We start from the raw sequence: 20,397 nt of genomic DNA, 5'->3' as shown, positions 1-20,397 counted from the left end.
ACCCTAGATATAACCCTGACACTGAACCCTAAGCCTCACCCGCAGCCTCACCCCTGAGGAGGCCAACCTTAACGATAAGCCAAGCCCTGCCACACACATGCCCCTTAACACGTATCCGTACCCCAATCTCGACCCTAGGCCTCACCGGGACCCTAACCATAACCCTAGCTCCATCCCTGACCCTGAACACTAAGCCTCAACCGCAGCCTGAACCCTGAGGCCTACCCTAACAATAAGCTGCGCCGGGCAACGCACACACCCCCTAACACGTATCCCAACCCCAATTTCGAACATAGGCATCACCGGGAGCCAAACCCTACCCCTAGCTAAAAACCTCACCCTGAACACTAAGCCTCACCCGCAGCCTGAACCCTGAGGCCTACCATAACGATAAGCCGCGCCCTGCAACGCACACGCCCCCTAACACGTATGTGTACCCCAATCTTGACCCTAGGTCTCACCGGGAACCTAAACCTAACCCTACCTCCAACCCTGACCCTGAACCCTAAGCCTCACCCACAGCCTGAACCCTGAGGCCTACCCTAACGTTAAGCCGCGCCCTGCAACGAAAACGCCCCCTAACACATATCCGTTCTGCAATCCCGACCCTCGGCCTCACTGGGAGCCTAACCCTAACCCTAAGTCCAACTGTTATCCTGAACCCTAAGCTTCACCCGCAGCCTGAACCCTGAGGCGTACCCTAACAATACGCCGCATCCTGCAATGTAAAAACCCCCTGACACGTATCCGTACCCCAATAGCGACCCTAGGCCTCACCGGGAGCCAAACCCGAATCCTAGCTCCAACCCTGGCCCTAAACCCTAAGCCTAACCCGCAGCTTAAACCCTGAGCCGTACCCTAACGATAATCCACGTCCTGCAACGCACACGCCCCCAAACACGAATCCGTACACCAATCTCGACCCTAAACCTCACTGGGAGCCTAACCCTAACCCTAGCTAAAACCCTGAACCTGAACCCTAAGCCTCACCCGCAGCCTCAACCCTGAGGAGGCCAACCCTAATGATAAGCCGCGCCCTGCAACGCACATGCCGCCGAACACGTATCCGAACCCCAATCACGACCCTAGGCCTCACCGGGAGTCTATTCCTAACCCTAGCTCCATCCAGACCCTGAACCCTAAGCCTCACCCGCAGCCTGAACCCTGAGGACTACCCTAATGATAAGCCGCGCCCTGCAACGAAAACGCACCCTAACACATATCCGTACCCCAATCGCAACCCTAGGCCTCACCGGAAGCCTAACCCTAACCATAGCTCTATACCGACCCTGAACACTAAGCCTCTCCCGCAGCCTTAACCCTGAGGTCTACCCTAATGATAAGCCATGCCCTGCAACGCACACGTCCCCTAACACGCATCCGTTCCCCAATCTCCACCATAGGCCTCGCCGGGACACTATACCTAACCCTAGCTCCAATCCTGAACCTGAACCCTAAGCCTCACCCGCACCCTGAACCCTGAGGCCTACCCTAACGATAAGCGGCGCGCTGCAACGAAAACGCCCCCTAAGACATATCCGTAACACAAACTCGACCCTGTGCCTCACCGAGAGCCTAACCCTAACCCTAGCTACAACCCTGACAGTGAACCCTAAGCCTTACACACAGCCTGAACCCTGAGGCCTACCCTAACGATAAGCCGCGCCCTGCAACGCACACGGTCCCTAACACGTAGCCGGACCACAATCTAGACCCTAGGCCTCACCGGGAGCCCAACCCTAACCCTAGCTCGAACCCTGACCCTGAACCCTAAGCGTCACCCGCAGCCTGAACCCTGAGGCCTACCCTAACGATAAGCCGCCTCTTGCAACGCACACATCCCCTAACACGTATTCCTACCCCAATATTGATCCTAAACCTCACGGGGAGCCTAAGCCTAACCCTAGCTAAAACCCTGACCCTGAACCTTAAGCCTCAACCACAGCCTGAACCCTGAGGCCTACCCTAACAATAAGCCGCGCTGTGCAACGAAAACGCCCCCTAACACATATCCGTACAAGTCGAACCCTTACCCTGAACCCTAAGCCTCACACGCAGCCTGAACCCTGAGGGGTACCCTAACGATAAGGCGCCCTGCAACGCGTACGTACCCAAATACGCATCCGTACCCCAATCTCCACCATAGGCCTCACCAGGAGACTAAACCTAACCCTAGCTCCAACCCTGAACCTGAACCCTTAGGCACACCCGCAGCCTGAACCCTGAGGCCTACCATAACGATCAGACGTGCCCTGCAATGAAAACGCTCGCTAACACATATCCGTACCACAATCTCGACCCTAAACCTCACTGTGAGCCTAAGCCCAACACTACCTAAAATCCTGACCCTTAACCCTAAGCCTCACCTGCAGCCTCAACCCTGAGGAGGCCAACCCTAACGATTAGCCACGCCCTGCAACGCATACGCCCCCGAAAACATATCCGTAGCACTATCTCGACCATAAGCCTCACCGGGAACCTAAACCTAACCCTAGCTCCATCCCTGACCCTGAACCCTAAGCCTCACCCGCAGCCTGAACCCTGAGGCCTACACTAACGATAAGCCACGCCCTGCAACGAAAAGGCCCCTAACACATATCCATACCACAATCTCGACCCTAGGCCTCACCGGGAGCCTAACCCTAATCCTAGCTCCATCCCTGACCCTGAACCCTAAGCCTCACCCGCAGCCTGAACCCTGAGGCCTACCCGAACGATAAGCTGCGCCCTGCAACGCACACGCCCCCGAACACGTATCCGTACCACAATCTCGACCATAGGCCTCACCGGGAGCCAAACCCTAACCCTAGCTCCAACTCTGACCCTGAGACCTAAGCCACACCCGCAGACTGAACCCTGAGGCCTACCCTAACCATCAGCCGTGCCCTGCAACGCACATGCCCCCTAAAACGTATCCGTAACACAATCTCTACCGTATGCCTCACGGGTAGCCTTACCATAACCCTAGCTCCAACTCTGACACTGAAACCTAAGCCTCACCCACAGCCTGAACCCTGAGGCCTACCCTAACGATAAGCCACGCCCTGCAACGCACATGCCCCCGAACACGTATCCGGACCCCTATCTCGACCCTAGGACTCACCGGGAGCCTAACTCTAACCCTAGCTAAAACCCTGACACTGAACCCTAAGCCTCTCCCGCAGCCTCAACCCTGAGGAGGCCAACCCTAACGATAAGCCACGCCCTGCCACGCACATGCCCCTTAACACGTATCCGTACCCCAATGTTGACCCTAGGCCTCATCGGGAGCCTAACCATAACCCTAGCTCCATCCCTGACCCTGAACACTAAACCTCACCTGCAGCCTGAACCCTGAGGCCTACCCTAACGATAAGCCGCGCTGGGCAACGCACACGCCCCCTAACACGTATCCATACCACAATATCGAACCTAGGCCTCACCTGAAGCCTAACCGTAACCCTAAGTCCAACTGTTACACTGAACACTAAGGTTCACCCGCAGCCTGAACCCTGAGGCTTATCCTAATGATCAGCCGTGCCCTGCAATGCAGACGCCCCCGAACATGTATCCGTACCCCAATAGGGACCCTAGGCCTCACCGGGAGCCGAACCCGAATCCTAGCTCCAACCTTGGCCCTAAACCCTAAGCCTAATCCGCACTTTAAACCCTGAGGCCTACCCTAACGATAATCCACGTCCTGCAACGCACAGGCCCCCGAACACAAATCCGTACACCAATCTCGACCCTAAACCTCACTGGGAGCCTAACCCTAACCCTAGCTAAAATCCTGACCCTGAACCCTAAGCCTCACCCGCAGCCTCAACCCATAGGAGGCCAACCCTAATAATAAGAGACGCCCTGCAACGCACACGCCGCATAACACGAATCCGAACCCGATTCTCGACCCTAGGCCTAACCGGGAGACTAAACCTAACCCTAGCTCCATCTGTGACCATGAACCCTAAGCCTCACCCGCAGCTTGAACCGTGAGGCCTACCGTAACGATAAGCTACGCCCTGCAATGAAAATGCCCCCTAACACATATCCGTACCCCAATCTCGACCCTAGGCCTCAGCGAGAGCATAACCCTAACCCTAGCTCCAACCCTGACCCTGAAACCTAAACCTCACCCAGAGCCTGAACCCCGAGGCCTACCCTAAGTATAAGCCGCGCCCTGCAAAAAAAACAGCCACTAACACATGTCCGTACCACAATCTCGACCCTAGGCCTCACCGGGAGCATAACCCTAACCTTAGCTCCATCCCTGACCCTGAACCCTAAGCCTCACCCGCAGCCTGAAACCTGAGGCCTACCCTAACGATAAGCCGCGACGTGCAACGCACAGGACACCAAACACGTAACCGTACGCCAATCACGAACCTAGGCCTCATCGGGAGCCTAACCTTAACCTACCTCCAACAATGACCCTGAAACCTAAGGCTCACCCGAAGACTGAACTCTGAGGCCTACCCTAACGATAAGACGCGCCCTGCAACACACACGCCCCCAAACACATAACCGTACCCCAATCTCGACCCTAGGCCCTCACTGGGAGACTAAACCTAACTCTACCTCCAACCCTGACCATGAACCTTAAGTCTCACACGCAGCCTGAACCCTGAGGCCTACCGTAATGATAAGTCGCGACCTGCAATGCACACGCCCCCTAACATGTATCCGTACCCCAATCTCCACCTTAGGCCTCACCGTGCGACTAAACCTAACCCTTGCTCCAAACCAGAGGCTGAACACTAAGACTCACCTGCAGGATGAACCCTGAGGCCTACCCTTACGATAAGCTGCTCCCTGGAACGCACACACCCCCTAACACGTATCCGTACCCCAAACTCGACCGTAGGCCTCAGCGAGAGCCTAAACCTAACCCTAGCTCCAACCCTGACTCTGAACCCTAAGCCTCACATGCAGCCTGAACCCTGAGGCCTACCATAACGATAAGCCGCGCCCTGCAATGAAAACGCCCCCTAACACATATCCGTACCCCAATCGGGACCCTGGGACTAACTGGGACCCTAATCCTAAACCTAAAACCAACCCTTACCATGAACACTAAGCCTCACCCGCAGGCTGAACCCTGAGGCCTAGCCTAACGATAAGCCACGCCCTGCAACGCACACGCCCCGCAACGCACACGCCCCCGAACACGTATCCCTACCCCAATCTCTACCCTAGACCTCACCGGGAGACCTAACCTAACCCTAGCTACAACCCTGACCCTGAAGACTAAGCCACACCCACAGCCTGAACCCTGAGATCTACCCTAAAAATAAGCCACACCCTGCAACGCACACGCCCCCTAACACGTATCCGTACCCCAATAGCGATCCTAGGCACCACCGGGGTCCTAACCATAACCCTAGCTCCAACCCTGGCCCTGAACCCTAAGCCTCACCCGCAGCCTTAACCCTGAGGCCTAGCCTAACGATAATCCACGTCCTGCAACGCACACGCCCTCGAACACGAATCCGTACACCAATCTCGACCCTAAACCTCACTGGGAGCCTAACCCTAACCCTAGCTAAAATCCTGACCCTGAACCCTAAGCCTCACCCGCATCCTCAACCCTAAGGAGGCCAACCCTAATAATAAGCCACGCCCTGCAACGCACACGCCGCATAACACGAATCCGAAACCGAATCTCGACCCTAGGCATAACCGGGAGACTAAACCTAACCCTAGCTCCATCTGTGACCATGAACCCTAAGCCTCACCCGCAGCTTGAAACCTGAGGCCTACCCTAACGATAAGCCACGCCCTGCAATGAAAACGCCCCCTAACACATATCCGTACCACAATCTCGACCCTAGGCCTCACCGGGAGCCTAACCCTAACCCTAGCTCCATCCCTGACCCTGAACCCTAAGCCTCACCCTCAGCCTGAGCCCTGAGGCCTACCCGAACGATAAGCTGCGCCCTGCAACGCACACGCCCGCGAACACGTATCCGTACCACAATCTCGACCCTAGGCATCACCGGGAGCCAAACCCTAACCCTAGCTCCAACTCTGACCCTGAGCCCTAAGCCACACCCGCAGACTGAAACCTGAGGCCTACCCTAACGATCAGCCGCGCCCTGCAACGCACACGCCCCCAAACACGTATCCGTAACCCAATCTCGACCCTAGGCCTCACCGGGAGCCTAACCCTAACCCTAGCTCCAACCCTGCCACTGAACCCTAAGCATCACCCGCAGCCAGAACCCTGAGGTCTACCCTAACGATAAGACGTGCCCTGCAACGCACACGCCCCCAAACACGTAACCGTACCCCAATCTCGACCCTAGGCCCTCACCGGGAGACTAAACCTAACTCTACCTCCAACCCTGACCCCGAACCCTAAGCCTCACCCGCAGCCTGAACCCTGAGGCCTACCCTAACGATAAGCCACGCCCTGCAACGCACACGCCCCCTAACATGTATCCGTACCCCAATCTGCAACATAGGCCTAACCGGGAGATTAAACCTAACCCTGGCTCCAGCCCTGACCCTGAAACCTAAGCCTCACCCGCAGCCTGAACCGTGAGGCCTACCGTAACGATAAGCTGCGCCCTGCCACGCACACGCCCCCTAACACGTATCCATACCCCAATCTTGACCCTAGGCCTCAGCGAGAGCATAACACTATCCCTAGCTCCAACCCTGACCCTGAAACCTAAACCTCACCCAGAGCCTGAACCCCGAGGCCTACCCTAAGTATAAGCCGCGCCCTGCAACAAAAACGCCCCCTAACACATGTCCGTACCACAATCTCGACCCTAGGCCTCACCGGGAGCATAACCCTAACCTTAGCTCCATCCCTGACCCTGAACCCTAAGCCTCACCCGCAGCCTGAAACCTGAGGCCTACCCTAACGATAAGCCGCGACGTGCAACGCACAGGACACCAAACACGTATCCATACGCCAATCACGAACCTAGGCCTCATCGGGAGCCTAACCTTAACCTACCTCCAACAATGACCCTGAAACCTAAGGCTCACCCGAAGACTGAACTCTGAGGCCTACCCTAACGATAAGACGCGCCCTGCAACACACACGCCCCCAAACACGTAACCGTACCCCAATCTCGACCCTAGGCCCTCACCGGGAGACTAAACCTAACTCTAACTCCAACCCTGACCATGAACCTTAAGTCTCACCCGCAGCCTGAACCCTGAGGCCTACCGTAATGATAAGTCGCGACCTGCAATGCACACGCCCCCTAACATGTATCCGTACCCCAATCTCCACCTTAGGCCTCACCGGGCGACTAAACCTAACCCTTGCTCCAAACCAGAGGCTGAACACTAAGACTCACCAGCAGGATGAACCCTGAGGCCTACCCTTACGATAAGCTGCTCCCTGGAACGCACACGCCCCCTAACACGTATCCGTACCCCAATCTCGACCGTAGGCCTCAGCGAGAGCCTAAACCTAACCCTAGCTCCAACCCTGACTCTGAACCCTAAGCCTCACATGCAGCCTGAACCCTGAGGCCTACCATAACGATAAGCCGCGCCCTGCAATGAAAACGCCCCCTAACACATATCCGTACCCCAATCGGGACCCTGGGACTAACTGGGACCCTAATCCTAAACCTAAAACCAACCCTTACCATGAACACTAAGCCTCACCCGCAGGCTGAACCCTGAGGCCTAGCCTAACGATAAGCCACGCCCTGAAACGCACACGCCCCGCAACGCACACGCCCCCGAACACGTATCCCTACCCCAATCTCCACCCTAGACCTCACCGGGAGACCTAACCTAACCCTAGCTACTACCCTGACCCTGAAGACTAAGCCACACCCACAGCCTGAACCCTAAGGACTACCCTAAAAATAAGCCACACCCTGCAACGCACAAGCCCCCTAACACGTATCCGTACCCCAATAGCGATCCTAGGCACCACCGGGATCCTAACCCTAACCCTAGCTCCAACCCTGGTCCTGAACCCTAAGCCTCACCCGCAGCCTTAACCCTGAGGCCTAGCCTAACGATAATCCACGTCCTGAAACGCACACGCTGCCTAACACGTATCCGTACCCCAATCTCGACCCTAAACCTCACTGGGAGCCTAACCCAACCCTAGCTGAAACCCTGACCCTGAACCCTAAGCCTCACCCGTAGCCTCAACCCTGAGGAGGCCAACCCTAACGATAAGCCACGCCCTGCAACGCACATGCCCCCGAACATGTATCCGTACCCCAATCACGACCCTAGGCCTCACCGGGAGCCTATCCCTAACCCTAGCTCCATCCAGACCCTGAACCCTAAGCCTCACCCACAGCCTGAACCCTGAGGACTACCCTAATGATAAGCCGCGCCCTGCAACGAAAACGCACCCTAACACATATCCGTACCCCAATCGCGACCCTAGGCCTCACCGGAAGCCTAACCCTAACCCTAGCTCCATCCCGACCCTGAACACTAAGCCTCTCCCGCAGCCTGAACCCTGAGGCCTACCCTAATGATAAGCTGCGCCCTGCAACGCAAACGCCCCCGAACACGTATCCGTACCACAATCTCGACCCTAGGCCTCACCGGGAGCCAAACCCTAACCCTAGCTCCAACTCTGACCCTGAGCCCTAATTCACACCCGCAGACTGAACCCTGAGGCCTACCCTAACGATCAGCCGTGCCCTGCAACGCACATGCCCCCTAAAACGTATCCGTAACACAATCTCTACCGTATGCCTCACGGGTAGCCTTACCATAACCCTAGCTCCACCTCTGACACTGAAATCTAAGCCTCACTCACAGCCTCAACCCTGAGGCCTACCCTAACAATCAGCCGCGCCGTGCAACGAAATCCCCCCCTAACACATATCCGTACCCCAATCGCCACCCTGGGACTCACCGAGAGCCTAATCCTAACCCTAAGTGCAACGTTACCCTGAACACTAAGCCTCACCCGCAGGCTGAACCCTGAGGCCTACCCTAACGATAAGCCACGCCCTGCAACGCACATGCCCCCGAACACGTATCCGGACCCCAATCTCGACCCTAGGACTCACCGGGAGCCTAACTCTAACCCTAGCTAAAACCCTGACACTGAACCCTAAGCCTCTCCCGCAGCCTCAACCCTGAGGAGGCCAACCCCAACGATTAGCCACGCCCTGCCACGCACATGCCCCTTAACACGTATCCGTACCCCAATCTCGACCCTAGGCCTCATCGGGAGCCTAACCATAACCCTAGCTCCATCCCTGACCCTGAACACTAAACCTCACCTGCAGCCCGAACCCTGAGGCCTACCCTAACGATAAGCCGCGCTGGGCAACGCACACGCCCCCTAACACGTATCCGTACCCCAATATCGAACCTAGGCCTCACCGGAAGCCTAACCCTAACCCTAAGTCCAACCGTTACACTGAACCCTAAGGTTCACCCGCAGCCTGAACCCTGAGGCTTATCCTAATGATCAGCCGTGCCCTGCAATGCAGACGCCCCCGAACATGTATCCGTACCCCAATAGGGACCCTAGGCCTCACCGGGAGCCGAACCCGAATCCTAGCTCCAACCCTGGCCCTAAACCCTAAGCCTAATCCGCACTTTAAACCCTGAGGCCTACCCTAACGATAATCCACGTCCTGCAACGCACACGCCCCCGAACACGAATCCGTACACCAATCTCGACCCTAAACCTCACTGGGAGCCTAACCCTAACCCTAGCTAAAATCCTGACCCTGAACCCTAAGCCTCACCCGCAGCCTCAACCCTAAGGAGGCCAACCCTAATAATAAGCCACGCCCTGCAACGCACACGCCGCATAACACGAATCCGAAACCGAATCTCGACCCTAGGCCTAACCGGGAGACTAAACCTAACCCTAGCTCCATCTGTGACCATGAAACCTAAGCCTCACCCGCAGCTTGAAACCTGAGGCCTACCCTAACGATAAGCCACGCCCTGCAATGAAAACGCCTCCTAACACATATCCATACCACAATCTCGACCCTAGGCCTCACCGGGAGCCAAACCCTAACCCTAGCTCCATCCCTGACCCTGAACCCTAAGCCTCACCCTCAGCCTGAGCCCTGAGGCCTACCCGAACGATAAGCTGCGCCCTGCAACGCACACGCCCGCGAACACGTATCCGTACCACAATCTCGACCCTAGGCCTCACCGGGAGCCAAACCCTAACCCTAGCTCCAACTCTGACCCTGAGCCCTAAGCCACACCCGCAGACTGAACCCTGAGGCCTACCCTAACGATCAGCCGCGCCCTGCAACGCACACGCCCCCAAACACGTATCTGTAACCCAATCTCGACCCTAGGCCTCACCGGGAGCCTAACCCTAACCCTAGCTCCAACCCTGCCACTGAACCCTAAGCATCACCCGCAGCCAGAACCCTGAGGTCTACCCTAACGATAAGACATGCCCTGCAACGCACACGCCCCCAAACACGTAACCGTACCCCAATCTCGACCCTAGGCCCTCACCGGGAGACTAAACCTAACTCTACCTCCAACCCTGACCCCGAACCCTAAGCCTCACCCGCAGCCTGAACCCTGAGGCCTACCCTAACGATAAGCCACGCCCTGCAACGCACACGCCCCCTAACATGTATCCGTACCCCAATCTGCAACATAGGCCTAACCGGGAGATTAAACCTAACCCTGGCTCCAGCCCTGACCCTGAAACCTAAGCCTCACCCGCAGCCTGAACCGTGAGGCCTACCGTAACGATAAGCTGCGCCCTGCCACGCACACGCCCCCTAACACGAATCCATACCCCAATCTTGACCCTAGGCCTCAGCGAGAGCATAACCCTATCCCTAGCTCCAACCCTGACCCTGAAACCTAAACCTCACCCAGAGCCTGAACCCCGAGGCCTACCCTAAGTATAAGCCGCGCCCTGCAACAAAAACGCCCCCTAACACATGTCCGTACCACAATCTCGACCCTAGGCCTCACCGGGAGCGTAACCCTAACCTTAGCTCCATCCCTGACCCTGAACCCTAAGCCTCACCCGCAGCCTGAAACCTGAGGCCTACCCTAACGATAAGCCGCGACGTGCAACGCACAGGACACCAAACACGTATCCGTACGCCAATCACGAACCTAGGCCTCATCGGGAGCCTAACCTTAACCTACCTCCAACAATGACCCTGAAACCTAAGGCTCACCCGAAGACTGAACTCTGAGGCCTACCCTAACGATAAGACGCGCCCTGCAACACACACGCCCCCAAACACGTAACCGTACCCCAATCTCGACCCTAGGCCCTCACCGGGAGACTAAACCTAACTCTACCTCCAACCCTGACCATGAACCTTAAGTCTCACCCGCAGCCTGAACCCTGAGGCCTACCGTAATGATAAGTCGCGACCTGCAATGCACACGCCCCCTAACATGTATCCGTACCCCAATCTCCACCTTAGGCCTCACCGGGCGACTAAACCTAACCCTTGCTCCAAACCAGAGGCTGAACACTAAGACTCACCAGCAGGATGAACCCTGAGGCCTACCCTTACGATAAGCTGCTCACTGGAACGCACACGCCCCCTAACACGTATCCGTACCCCAATCTCGACCGTAGGCCTCAGCGAGAGCCTAAATCTAACCCTAGCTACAACCCTGACTCTGAACCCTAAGCCTCACATGCAGCCTGAACCCTGAGGCCTACCATAACGATAAGCCGCGCCCTGCAATGAAAACGCCCCCTAACACATATCCGTACCCCAATCGGGACCCTGGGACTAACTGGGACCCTAATCCTAAACCTAAAACCAACCCTTACCATGAACACTAAGCCTCACCCGCAGGCTGAACCCTGAGGCCTAGCCTAACGATAAGCCACGTCCTGCAACGCACACGCCCCGCAACGCACACGCCCCCGAACACGTATCCCTACCCCAATCTCCACCCTAGACCTCACCGGGAGACCTAACCTAACCCTAGCTACAACCCTGACCCTGAAGACTAAGCCACACCCACAGCCTGAACCCTGAGGACTACCCTAAAAATAAGCCACACCCTGCAACGCACAAGCCCCCTAACACGTATCCGTACCCCAATAGCGATCCTAGGCACCACCGGGATCCTAACCCTAACCCTAGCTCCAACCCTGGCCCTGAACCCTAAGCCTCACCCGCAGCCTTAACCCTGAGGCCTAGCCTAACGATAATCCACGTCCTGAAACGCACACGCTGCCTAACACGTATCCGTACCCCAATCTCGACCCTAAACCTCACTGGGAGCCTAACCCAACCCTAGCTGAAACCCTGACCCTGAACCCTAAGCCTCACCCGTAGCCTCAACCCTGAGGAGGCCAACCCTAACGATTAGCCACGCCCTGCCACGCACATGCCCCTTAACACGTATCCGTACCCCAATCTCGACCCTAGGCCTCATCGGGAGCCTAACCATAACCCTAGCTCCATCCCTGACCCTGAACACTAAACCTCACCTGCAGCCTGAACCCTGAGGCCTACCCTAACGATAAGCCGCGCTTGGCAACGCACACGCCCCCTAACACGTATCCGTACCCCAATATCGAACCTAGGCCTCACCGGAAGCCTAACCCTAACCCTAAGTCCAACCGTTACACTGAACCCTAAGGTTCACCCGCAGGCTGAACCCTGAGGCCTAGCCTAACGATAAGCCACGCCCTGCAACGCACACGCCACGCAACGCACACGCCCCCGAACACGTATCCCTACCCCAATCTCCACCCTAGACCTCACCGGGAGACCTAACCTAACCCTAGCTACAACCCTGACCCTGAAGACTAAGCCACACCCACAGCCTGAACCCTGAGGACTACCCTAAAAATAAGCCACACCCTGCAACGCACACGCCCCCTAACACGTATCCGTACCCCAATAGCGATCCTAGGCACCACCGGGAGCCGAACCCGAATCCTAGCTCCAACCCTGGCCCTAAACCCTAAGCCTAATCCGCACTTTAAACCCTGAGGCCTACCCTAACGATAATCCACGTCCTGCAACGCACACGCCCCCGAACACGAATCCGTACACCAATCTCGACCCTAAACCTCACTGGGAGCCTAACCCTAACCCTAGCTAAAATCCTGACCCTGAACCCTAAGCCTCACCCGCAGCCTCAACCCTAAGGAGGCCAACCCTAATAATAAGCCACGCCCTGCAACGCACACGCCGCATAACACGAATCCGAAACCGAATCTCGACCCTAGGCCTAACCGGGAGACTAAACCTAACCCTAGCTCCATCTGTGACCATGAACCCTAAGCCTCACCCGCAGCTTGAAACCTGAGGCCTACCCTAACGATAAGACGCGCCCTGCAACACACACGCCCCCAAACACGTAACCGTACCCCAATCTCGACCCTAGGCCCTCACCGGGAGACTAAACCTAACTCTACCTCCAACCCTGACCATGAACCTTAAGTCTCACCCGCAGCCTGAACCCTTAGGCCTACCGTAATGATAAGCCGCGACCTGCAATGCACACGCCCCCTAACATGTATCCGTACCCCAATCTCCACCTTAGGCCTCACCGGGCGACTAAACCTAACCCTTGCTCCAAGCCAGAGGCTGAACACTAAGACTCACCTGCAGGATGAACCCTGAGGCCAACCCTAACGATCAGCCGCGCCCTGCAACGCACACGCCCCCAAACACGTATCCGTACCCCTATCTCGACCGTAGTCCTCAGCGAGAGCCTAAACCTAACCCTAGCTCCAACCCTGACTCTGAACCCTAAGCCTCACATGCAGCCTGAACCCTGAGGCCTACCATAACGATAAGCCGTGCCCTGCAATGAAAACGCCCCCTAACACATATCCGTACCCCAATCGGGACCCTGGGACTAACTGGGACCCTAATCCTAAACCTAAAACCAACCCTTACCATGAACACTAAGCCTCACCCGCAGGCTGAACCCTGAGGCCTAGCCTAACGATAAGCCACGCCCTGCAACGCACACGCCCCGCAACGCACATGCCCCCTAACACGTATCCCTACCCCAATCTCCACCCTAGACCTCACCGGGAGACCTAACCTAACCCTAGCTACAACCCTGACCCTGAAGACTAAGCCACACCCACAGCCTGAACCCTGAGGACTACCCTAAAAATAAGCCACACCCTGCAACGCACACGCCCCCTAACACGTATCCGTACCCCAATAGCGATCCTAGGCACCACCGGGATCCGAACCCTAACCCTAGCTCCAACCCTGGCCCTGAACCCTAAGCCTCACCCGCAGCCTTAACCCTGAGGCCTAGCCTAACGATAATCCACGTCCTGAAACGCACACGCTACCTAGCACGTATCCGTACCCCAATCTCGACCCTAAACCTCACTGGGAGACTAACCCAACCCTAGCTGAAACCCTGACCCTGAACCCTAAGCCTCACCCGTAGCCTCAACCCTGAGGAGGCCAACCCTAACGATATGCCACGCCCTGCAACGCACATGCCCCCGAACATGTATCCGTACCCCAATCACGACCCTAGGCCTCACCGGGAGCCTATCCCTAACCCTAGCTCCATCCAGACCCTGAACCCTAAGCCTCACCCGCAGCCTGAACCCTGAGGACTACCCTAATGATAAGCCGCGCCCTGCAACGAAAACGCACCCTAACACATATCCGTACCCCAATCGCGAGTCTAGGCACCACCGGGGTCCTAACCCTAACCCTAGCTCCAACCCTGGCCCTGAACCCTAAGCCTCACCCGCAGCCTTAACCCTGAGACCTACCCTAATGATAAGCTGCGCCCTGCAACGCACACGCCCTCGAACACGAATCCGTACCACAATCTCGACCCTAGGCCACACCGGGAGCCAAACCCTAACCCTAGCTCCAACTCTGACCCTGAGCCCTAAGCCACACCCGCAGACTGAACCCTGAGGCCTACCCTAACGATCAGCCGTGCCCTGCAACGCACATGCCCCCTAAATCGTATCCGTAACACAATCTCTACCGTATGCCTCACGGGTAGCCTTACCATAACCCTAGCTCCAACTCTGACACTGAAATCTAAGCCTCACCCACAGCCTCAACCCTGAGGCCTACCCTAACGATCAGCAGTGCCGGGCAACGAAATCGCCCCCTAACACATATCCGTACCCCAATCGCCACCCTGGGACTCACTGAGAGCCTAATCCTAACCCTAAGTGCAACCCTTACCCTGAACACTAAGCCTCACCCGCAGGCTGAACCCTGAGGCCTACCCTAATGATAAGCCACGCCCTGCAACGCACATGCCCCCGAACACGTATCCGGACCCCAATCTCGACCCTAGGACTCACCGGGAGCCTAACTCTAACCCTAGCTAAAACCCTGACACTGAACCCTAAGCCTCTCCCGCACCCTCAACCCTGAGGAGGCCAACCCTAACGATTAGCCACGCCCTGCCACGCACATGCCCCTTAACACGTATCCGTACCCCAATCTCGACCCTAGGCCTCATCGGGAGCCTAACCATAACCCTAGCTCCATCCCTGACCCTGAACACTAAACCTCACCTGCAGCCTGAACCCTGAGGCCTACCCTAACGATAAGCCGCGCTCGGCAACGCACACGCCCCCTAACACGTATCCGTACCCCAATATCGAACCTAGGCCTCACCGGAAGCCTAACCCTAACCCTAAGTCCAACCGTTACACTGAACCCTAAGGTTCACCCGCAGGCTGAACCCTGAGGCCTAGCCTAACGATAAGCCACGCCCTGCAACGCACACGCCACGCAACGCACACGCCCCCGAACACGTATCCCTACCCCAATCTCCACCCTAGACCTCACCGGGAGACCTAACCTAACCCTAGCTACAACCCTGACCCTGAAGACTAAGCCACACCCACAGCCTGAACCCTGAGGACTACCCTAAAAATAAGCCACACCCTGCAACGCACACGCCCCCTAACACGTATCCGTACCCCAATAGCGATCCTAGGCACCACCGGGAGCCGAACCCGAATCCTAGCTCCAACCCTGGCCCTAAACCCTAAGCCTAATCCGCACTTTAAACCCTGAGGCCTACCCTAACGATAATCCACGTCCTGCAACGCACACGCCCCCGAACACGAATCCGTACACCAATCTCGACCCTAAACCTCACTGGGAGCCTAACCCTAACCCTAGCTAAAATCCTGACCCTGAACCCTAAGCCTCACCCGCAGCCTCAACCCTAAGGAGGCCAACCCTAATAATAAGCCACGCCCTGCAACGCACACGCCGCATAACACGAATCCGAAACCGAATCTCGACCCTAGGCCTAACCGGGAGACTAAACCTAACCCTAGCTCCATCTGTGACCATGAACCCTAAGCCTCACCCGCAGCTTGAAACCTGAGGCCTACCCTAACGATAAGACGCGCCCTGCAACACACACGCCCCCAAACACGTAACCGTACCCCAATCTCGACCCTAGGCCCTCACCGGGAGACTAAACCTAACTCTACCTCCAACCCTGACCATGAACCTTAAGTCTCACCCGCAGCCTGAACCCTGAGGCCTACCGTAATGATAAGCCGCGACCTGCAATGCACACGCCCCCTAACATGTATCCGTACCCCAATCTCCACCTTAGGCCTCACCGGGCGACTAAACCTAACCCTTGCTCCAAGCCAGAGGCTGAACACTAAGACTCACCTGCAGGATGAACCCTGAGGCCAACCCTAACGATCAGCCGCGCCCTGCAACGCACACGCCCCCAAACACGTATCCGTACCCCAATCTCGACCGTAGTCCTCAGCGAGAGCCTAAACCTAACCCTAGCTCCAACCCTGACTCTGAACCCTAAGCCTCACATGCAGCCTGAACCCTGAGGCCTACCATAACGATAAGCCGCGCCCTGCAATGAAAACGCCCCCTAACACATATCCGTACCCCAATCGGGACCCTGGGACTAACTGGGACCCTAATCCTAAACCTAAAACCAACCCTTACCATGAACACTAAGCCTCACCCGCAGGCTGAACCCTGAGGCCTAGCCTAACGATAAGCCACGCCCTGCAACGCACACGCCCCGCAACGCACATGCCCCCTAACACGTATCCCTACCCCAATCTCCACCCTAGACCTCACCGGGAGACCTAACCTAACCCTAGCTACAACCCTGACCCTGAAGACTAAGCCACACCCACAGCCTGAACCCTGAGGACTACCCTAAAAATAAGCCACACCCTGCAACGCACACGCCCCCTAACACGTATCCGTACCCCAATAGCGATCCTAGGCACCACCGGGATCCGAACCCTAACCCTAGCTCCAACCCTGGCCCTGAACCCTAAGCCTCACCCGCAGCCTTAACCCTGAGGCCTAGCCTAACGATAATCCACGTTCTGAAACGCACACGCTGCCTAACACGTATCCGTACCCCAATCTCGACCCTAAACCTCACTGGGAGCCTAACCCAACCCTAGCTGAAACCCTGACCCTGAGGAGGCCAACCGTAACGATAAGCCACGCCCTGCAACGCACATGCCCCCGAACATGTATCCGTACCCCAATCTCGACCCTAGGCCTCACCGGGAGCCTATCCCTAACCCTAGCTCCATCCAGACCCTGAACCCTAAGCCTCACCCGCAGCCTGAACCCTGAGGACTACCCTAATGATAAGCCGCGCCCTGCAACGAAAACGCACCCTAACACATATCCGTACCCCAATCGCGACCCTAGGCCTCACCGGAAGCCTAACCCTAACCCTAGCTCCATCCCGACCCTGAACACTAAGCCTCTCCCGCAGCCTTAACCCTGAGGCCTACCCTAATGATAAGCTGCGCCCTGCAACGCACACGCCCCCGAACACGTATCCGTACCACAATCTCGACCCTAGGCCTCACCGGGAGCCAAACCCTAACCCTAGCTCCAACTCTGACCCTGAGCCTTAAGCCACACCCGCAGACTGAACCCTGAGGCCTACCCTAACGATCAGCCGTGCCCTGCAACGCACATGCCCCCTAAAACGTATCCGTAACACAATCTCTACCGTATGCCTCACGGGTAGCCTTACCATAACCCTAGCTCCAACTCTGACACTGAAATCTAAGCCTCACCCACAGCCTCCACCCGGAGGGCTACCCTAACGATCAGCCGCGCCGTGCAACGAAATCGCCCCCTAACACATATCCGTACCCCAATCGCCACCCTGGGACTCACTGAGAGCCTAATCCTAACCCTAAGTCCAACCCTTACCCTGAACACTAAGCCTCACCCGCAGGCTGAACCCTGAGGCCTACCCTAACGATAAGCCACGCCCTGCAACGCACATGCCCCCGAACACGTATCCGGACCCCAATCTCGACCCTAGGACTCACCGGGAGCCTAACTCTAACCCTAGCTAAAACCCTGACACTGAACCCTAAGCCTCTCCCGCAGCCTCAACCCTGAGGAGGCCAACCCTAACGATTAGCCACGCCCTGCCACGCACATGCCCCTTAACACGTATCCGTACCCCAATCTCGACCCTAGGCCTCATCGGGAGCCTAACCATAACCCTAGCTCCATCCCTGACCCTGAACACGAAACCTCACCTGCAGCCTGAACCCTGAGGCCTACCCTAACGATAAGCCGCGCTGGGCAACGCACACGCCCCCTAACACGTATCCGTACCCCAATATCGAACCTAGGCCTCACCGGAAGCCTAACCCTAACCCTAAGTCCAACCGTTACACTGAACCCTAAGGTTCACCCGCAGCCTGAACCCTGAGGCTTATCCTAATGATCAGCCATGCCCTGCAATGCAGACGCCCCCGAACATGTATCCGTACCCCAATAGGGACCCTAGGCCTCACCGGGAGCCGAACCCGAATCCTAGCTCCAACCCTGGCCCTAAACCCTAAGCCTAATCCGCACTTTAAACCCTGACGCCTACCCTAACGATAATTCACGTCCTGCAACGCACACGCCCCCGAACTCGAATCCGTACACCAATCTCGACCCTAAACCTCACTGGGAGCCTAACCCTAACCCTAGCTAAAATCCTGACCCTGAACCCTAAGCCTCACCCGCAGCCTCAACCCTAAGGAGGCCAACCCTAATAATAAGCCACGCCCTGCCACGCACACGCCGCATAACACGAATCCGAAACCGAATCTCGACCCTACGCCGAACCGGGAGACTAAACCTAACCCTAGCTCCATCTGTGACCATGAACCCTAAGCCTCACCCGCAGCTTGAAACCTGAGGCCTACCCTAACGATAAGCCACGCCCTGCAATGAAAACGCCCCCTAACACATATCCGTACCACAATCTCGACCCTAGGCCTCACCGGGAGCTTAACCCTAACCCTAGCTCCATCCCTGACCCTGAACCCTAAGCCTCACCCTCAGCCTGAGCCCTGAGGCCTACCCGAACGATAAGCTGCGCTCTGCAACGCACACGCCCGCGAACACGTATCCGTACCACAATCTCGACGCTAGGCCTCACCGGGAGCCAAACCCTAACCCTAGCTCCAACTCTGACCCTGAGCCCTAAGCCACACCCGCAGACTGAACCCTGAGGCCTACCCTAACGATCAGCCGCGCCCTGCAACGCACACGCCCCCAAACACGTAACCGTACCCCAATCTCGACCCTAGGCCCTCACCGGGAGACTAAACCTAACTCTACCTCCAACCCTGACCCCGAACCCTAAGCCTCACCCGCAGCCTGAACCCTGAGGCCTACCCTAACGATAAGCCACGCCCTGCAACGCACACGCCCCCTAACATGTATCCGTACCCCAATCTGCAACATAGGCCTAACCGGGAGATTAAAACTAACCCTGGCTCCAGCCCTGACCCTGAAACCTAAGCCTCACCCGCAGCGTGAACCGTGAGGCCTACCGTAACGATAAGCTGCGCCCTGCCACGCACACGCCCCCTAACACGTATCCATACCCCAATCTTGACCCTAGGCCTCAGCGAGAGCATAACCCTATCCCTAGCTCCAACCCTGACCCTGAAACCTAAACCTCACCCAGAGCCTGAACCCCGAGGCCTACCCTAAGTATAAGCCGCGCCCTGCAACAAAAACACCCACTAACACATGTCCGTACCACAATCTCGACCCTAGGCCTCACCGGGAGCATAACCCTAACCTTAGCTCCATCCCTGACCCTGAACCCTAAGCCTCACCCGCAGCCTGAAACCTGAGGCCTACCCTAACGATAAGCCGCGACGTGCAACGCACAGGACACCAAACACGTATCCGTACGCCAATCACGAACCTAGGCCTCATCGGGAGCCTAACCTTAACCTACCTCCAACAATGACCCTGAAACCTAAGGCTCACCCGAAGACTGAACTCTGAGGCCTACCCTAACGATAAGACGCGCCCTGCAACACACACGCCCCCAAACACATAACCGTACCCCAATCTCGACCCTAGGCCCTCACCGGGAGACTAAACCTAACTCTACCTCCAACCCTGACCATGAACCTTAAGTCTCACCCGCAGCCTGAACCCTGAGGCCTACCGTAATGATAAGTCGCGACCTGCAATGCACACG

The sequence above is a fragment of the Kogia breviceps genome, chromosome 7 (genome assembly GCF_026419965.1).
Source record: "Kogia breviceps isolate mKogBre1 chromosome 7, mKogBre1 haplotype 1, whole genome shotgun sequence".
NCBI classification, from domain to species: Eukaryota; Metazoa; Chordata; class Mammalia; order Artiodactyla; family Physeteridae; genus Kogia; species Kogia breviceps.
This window is presented reverse-complemented; position numbering follows the sequence as displayed.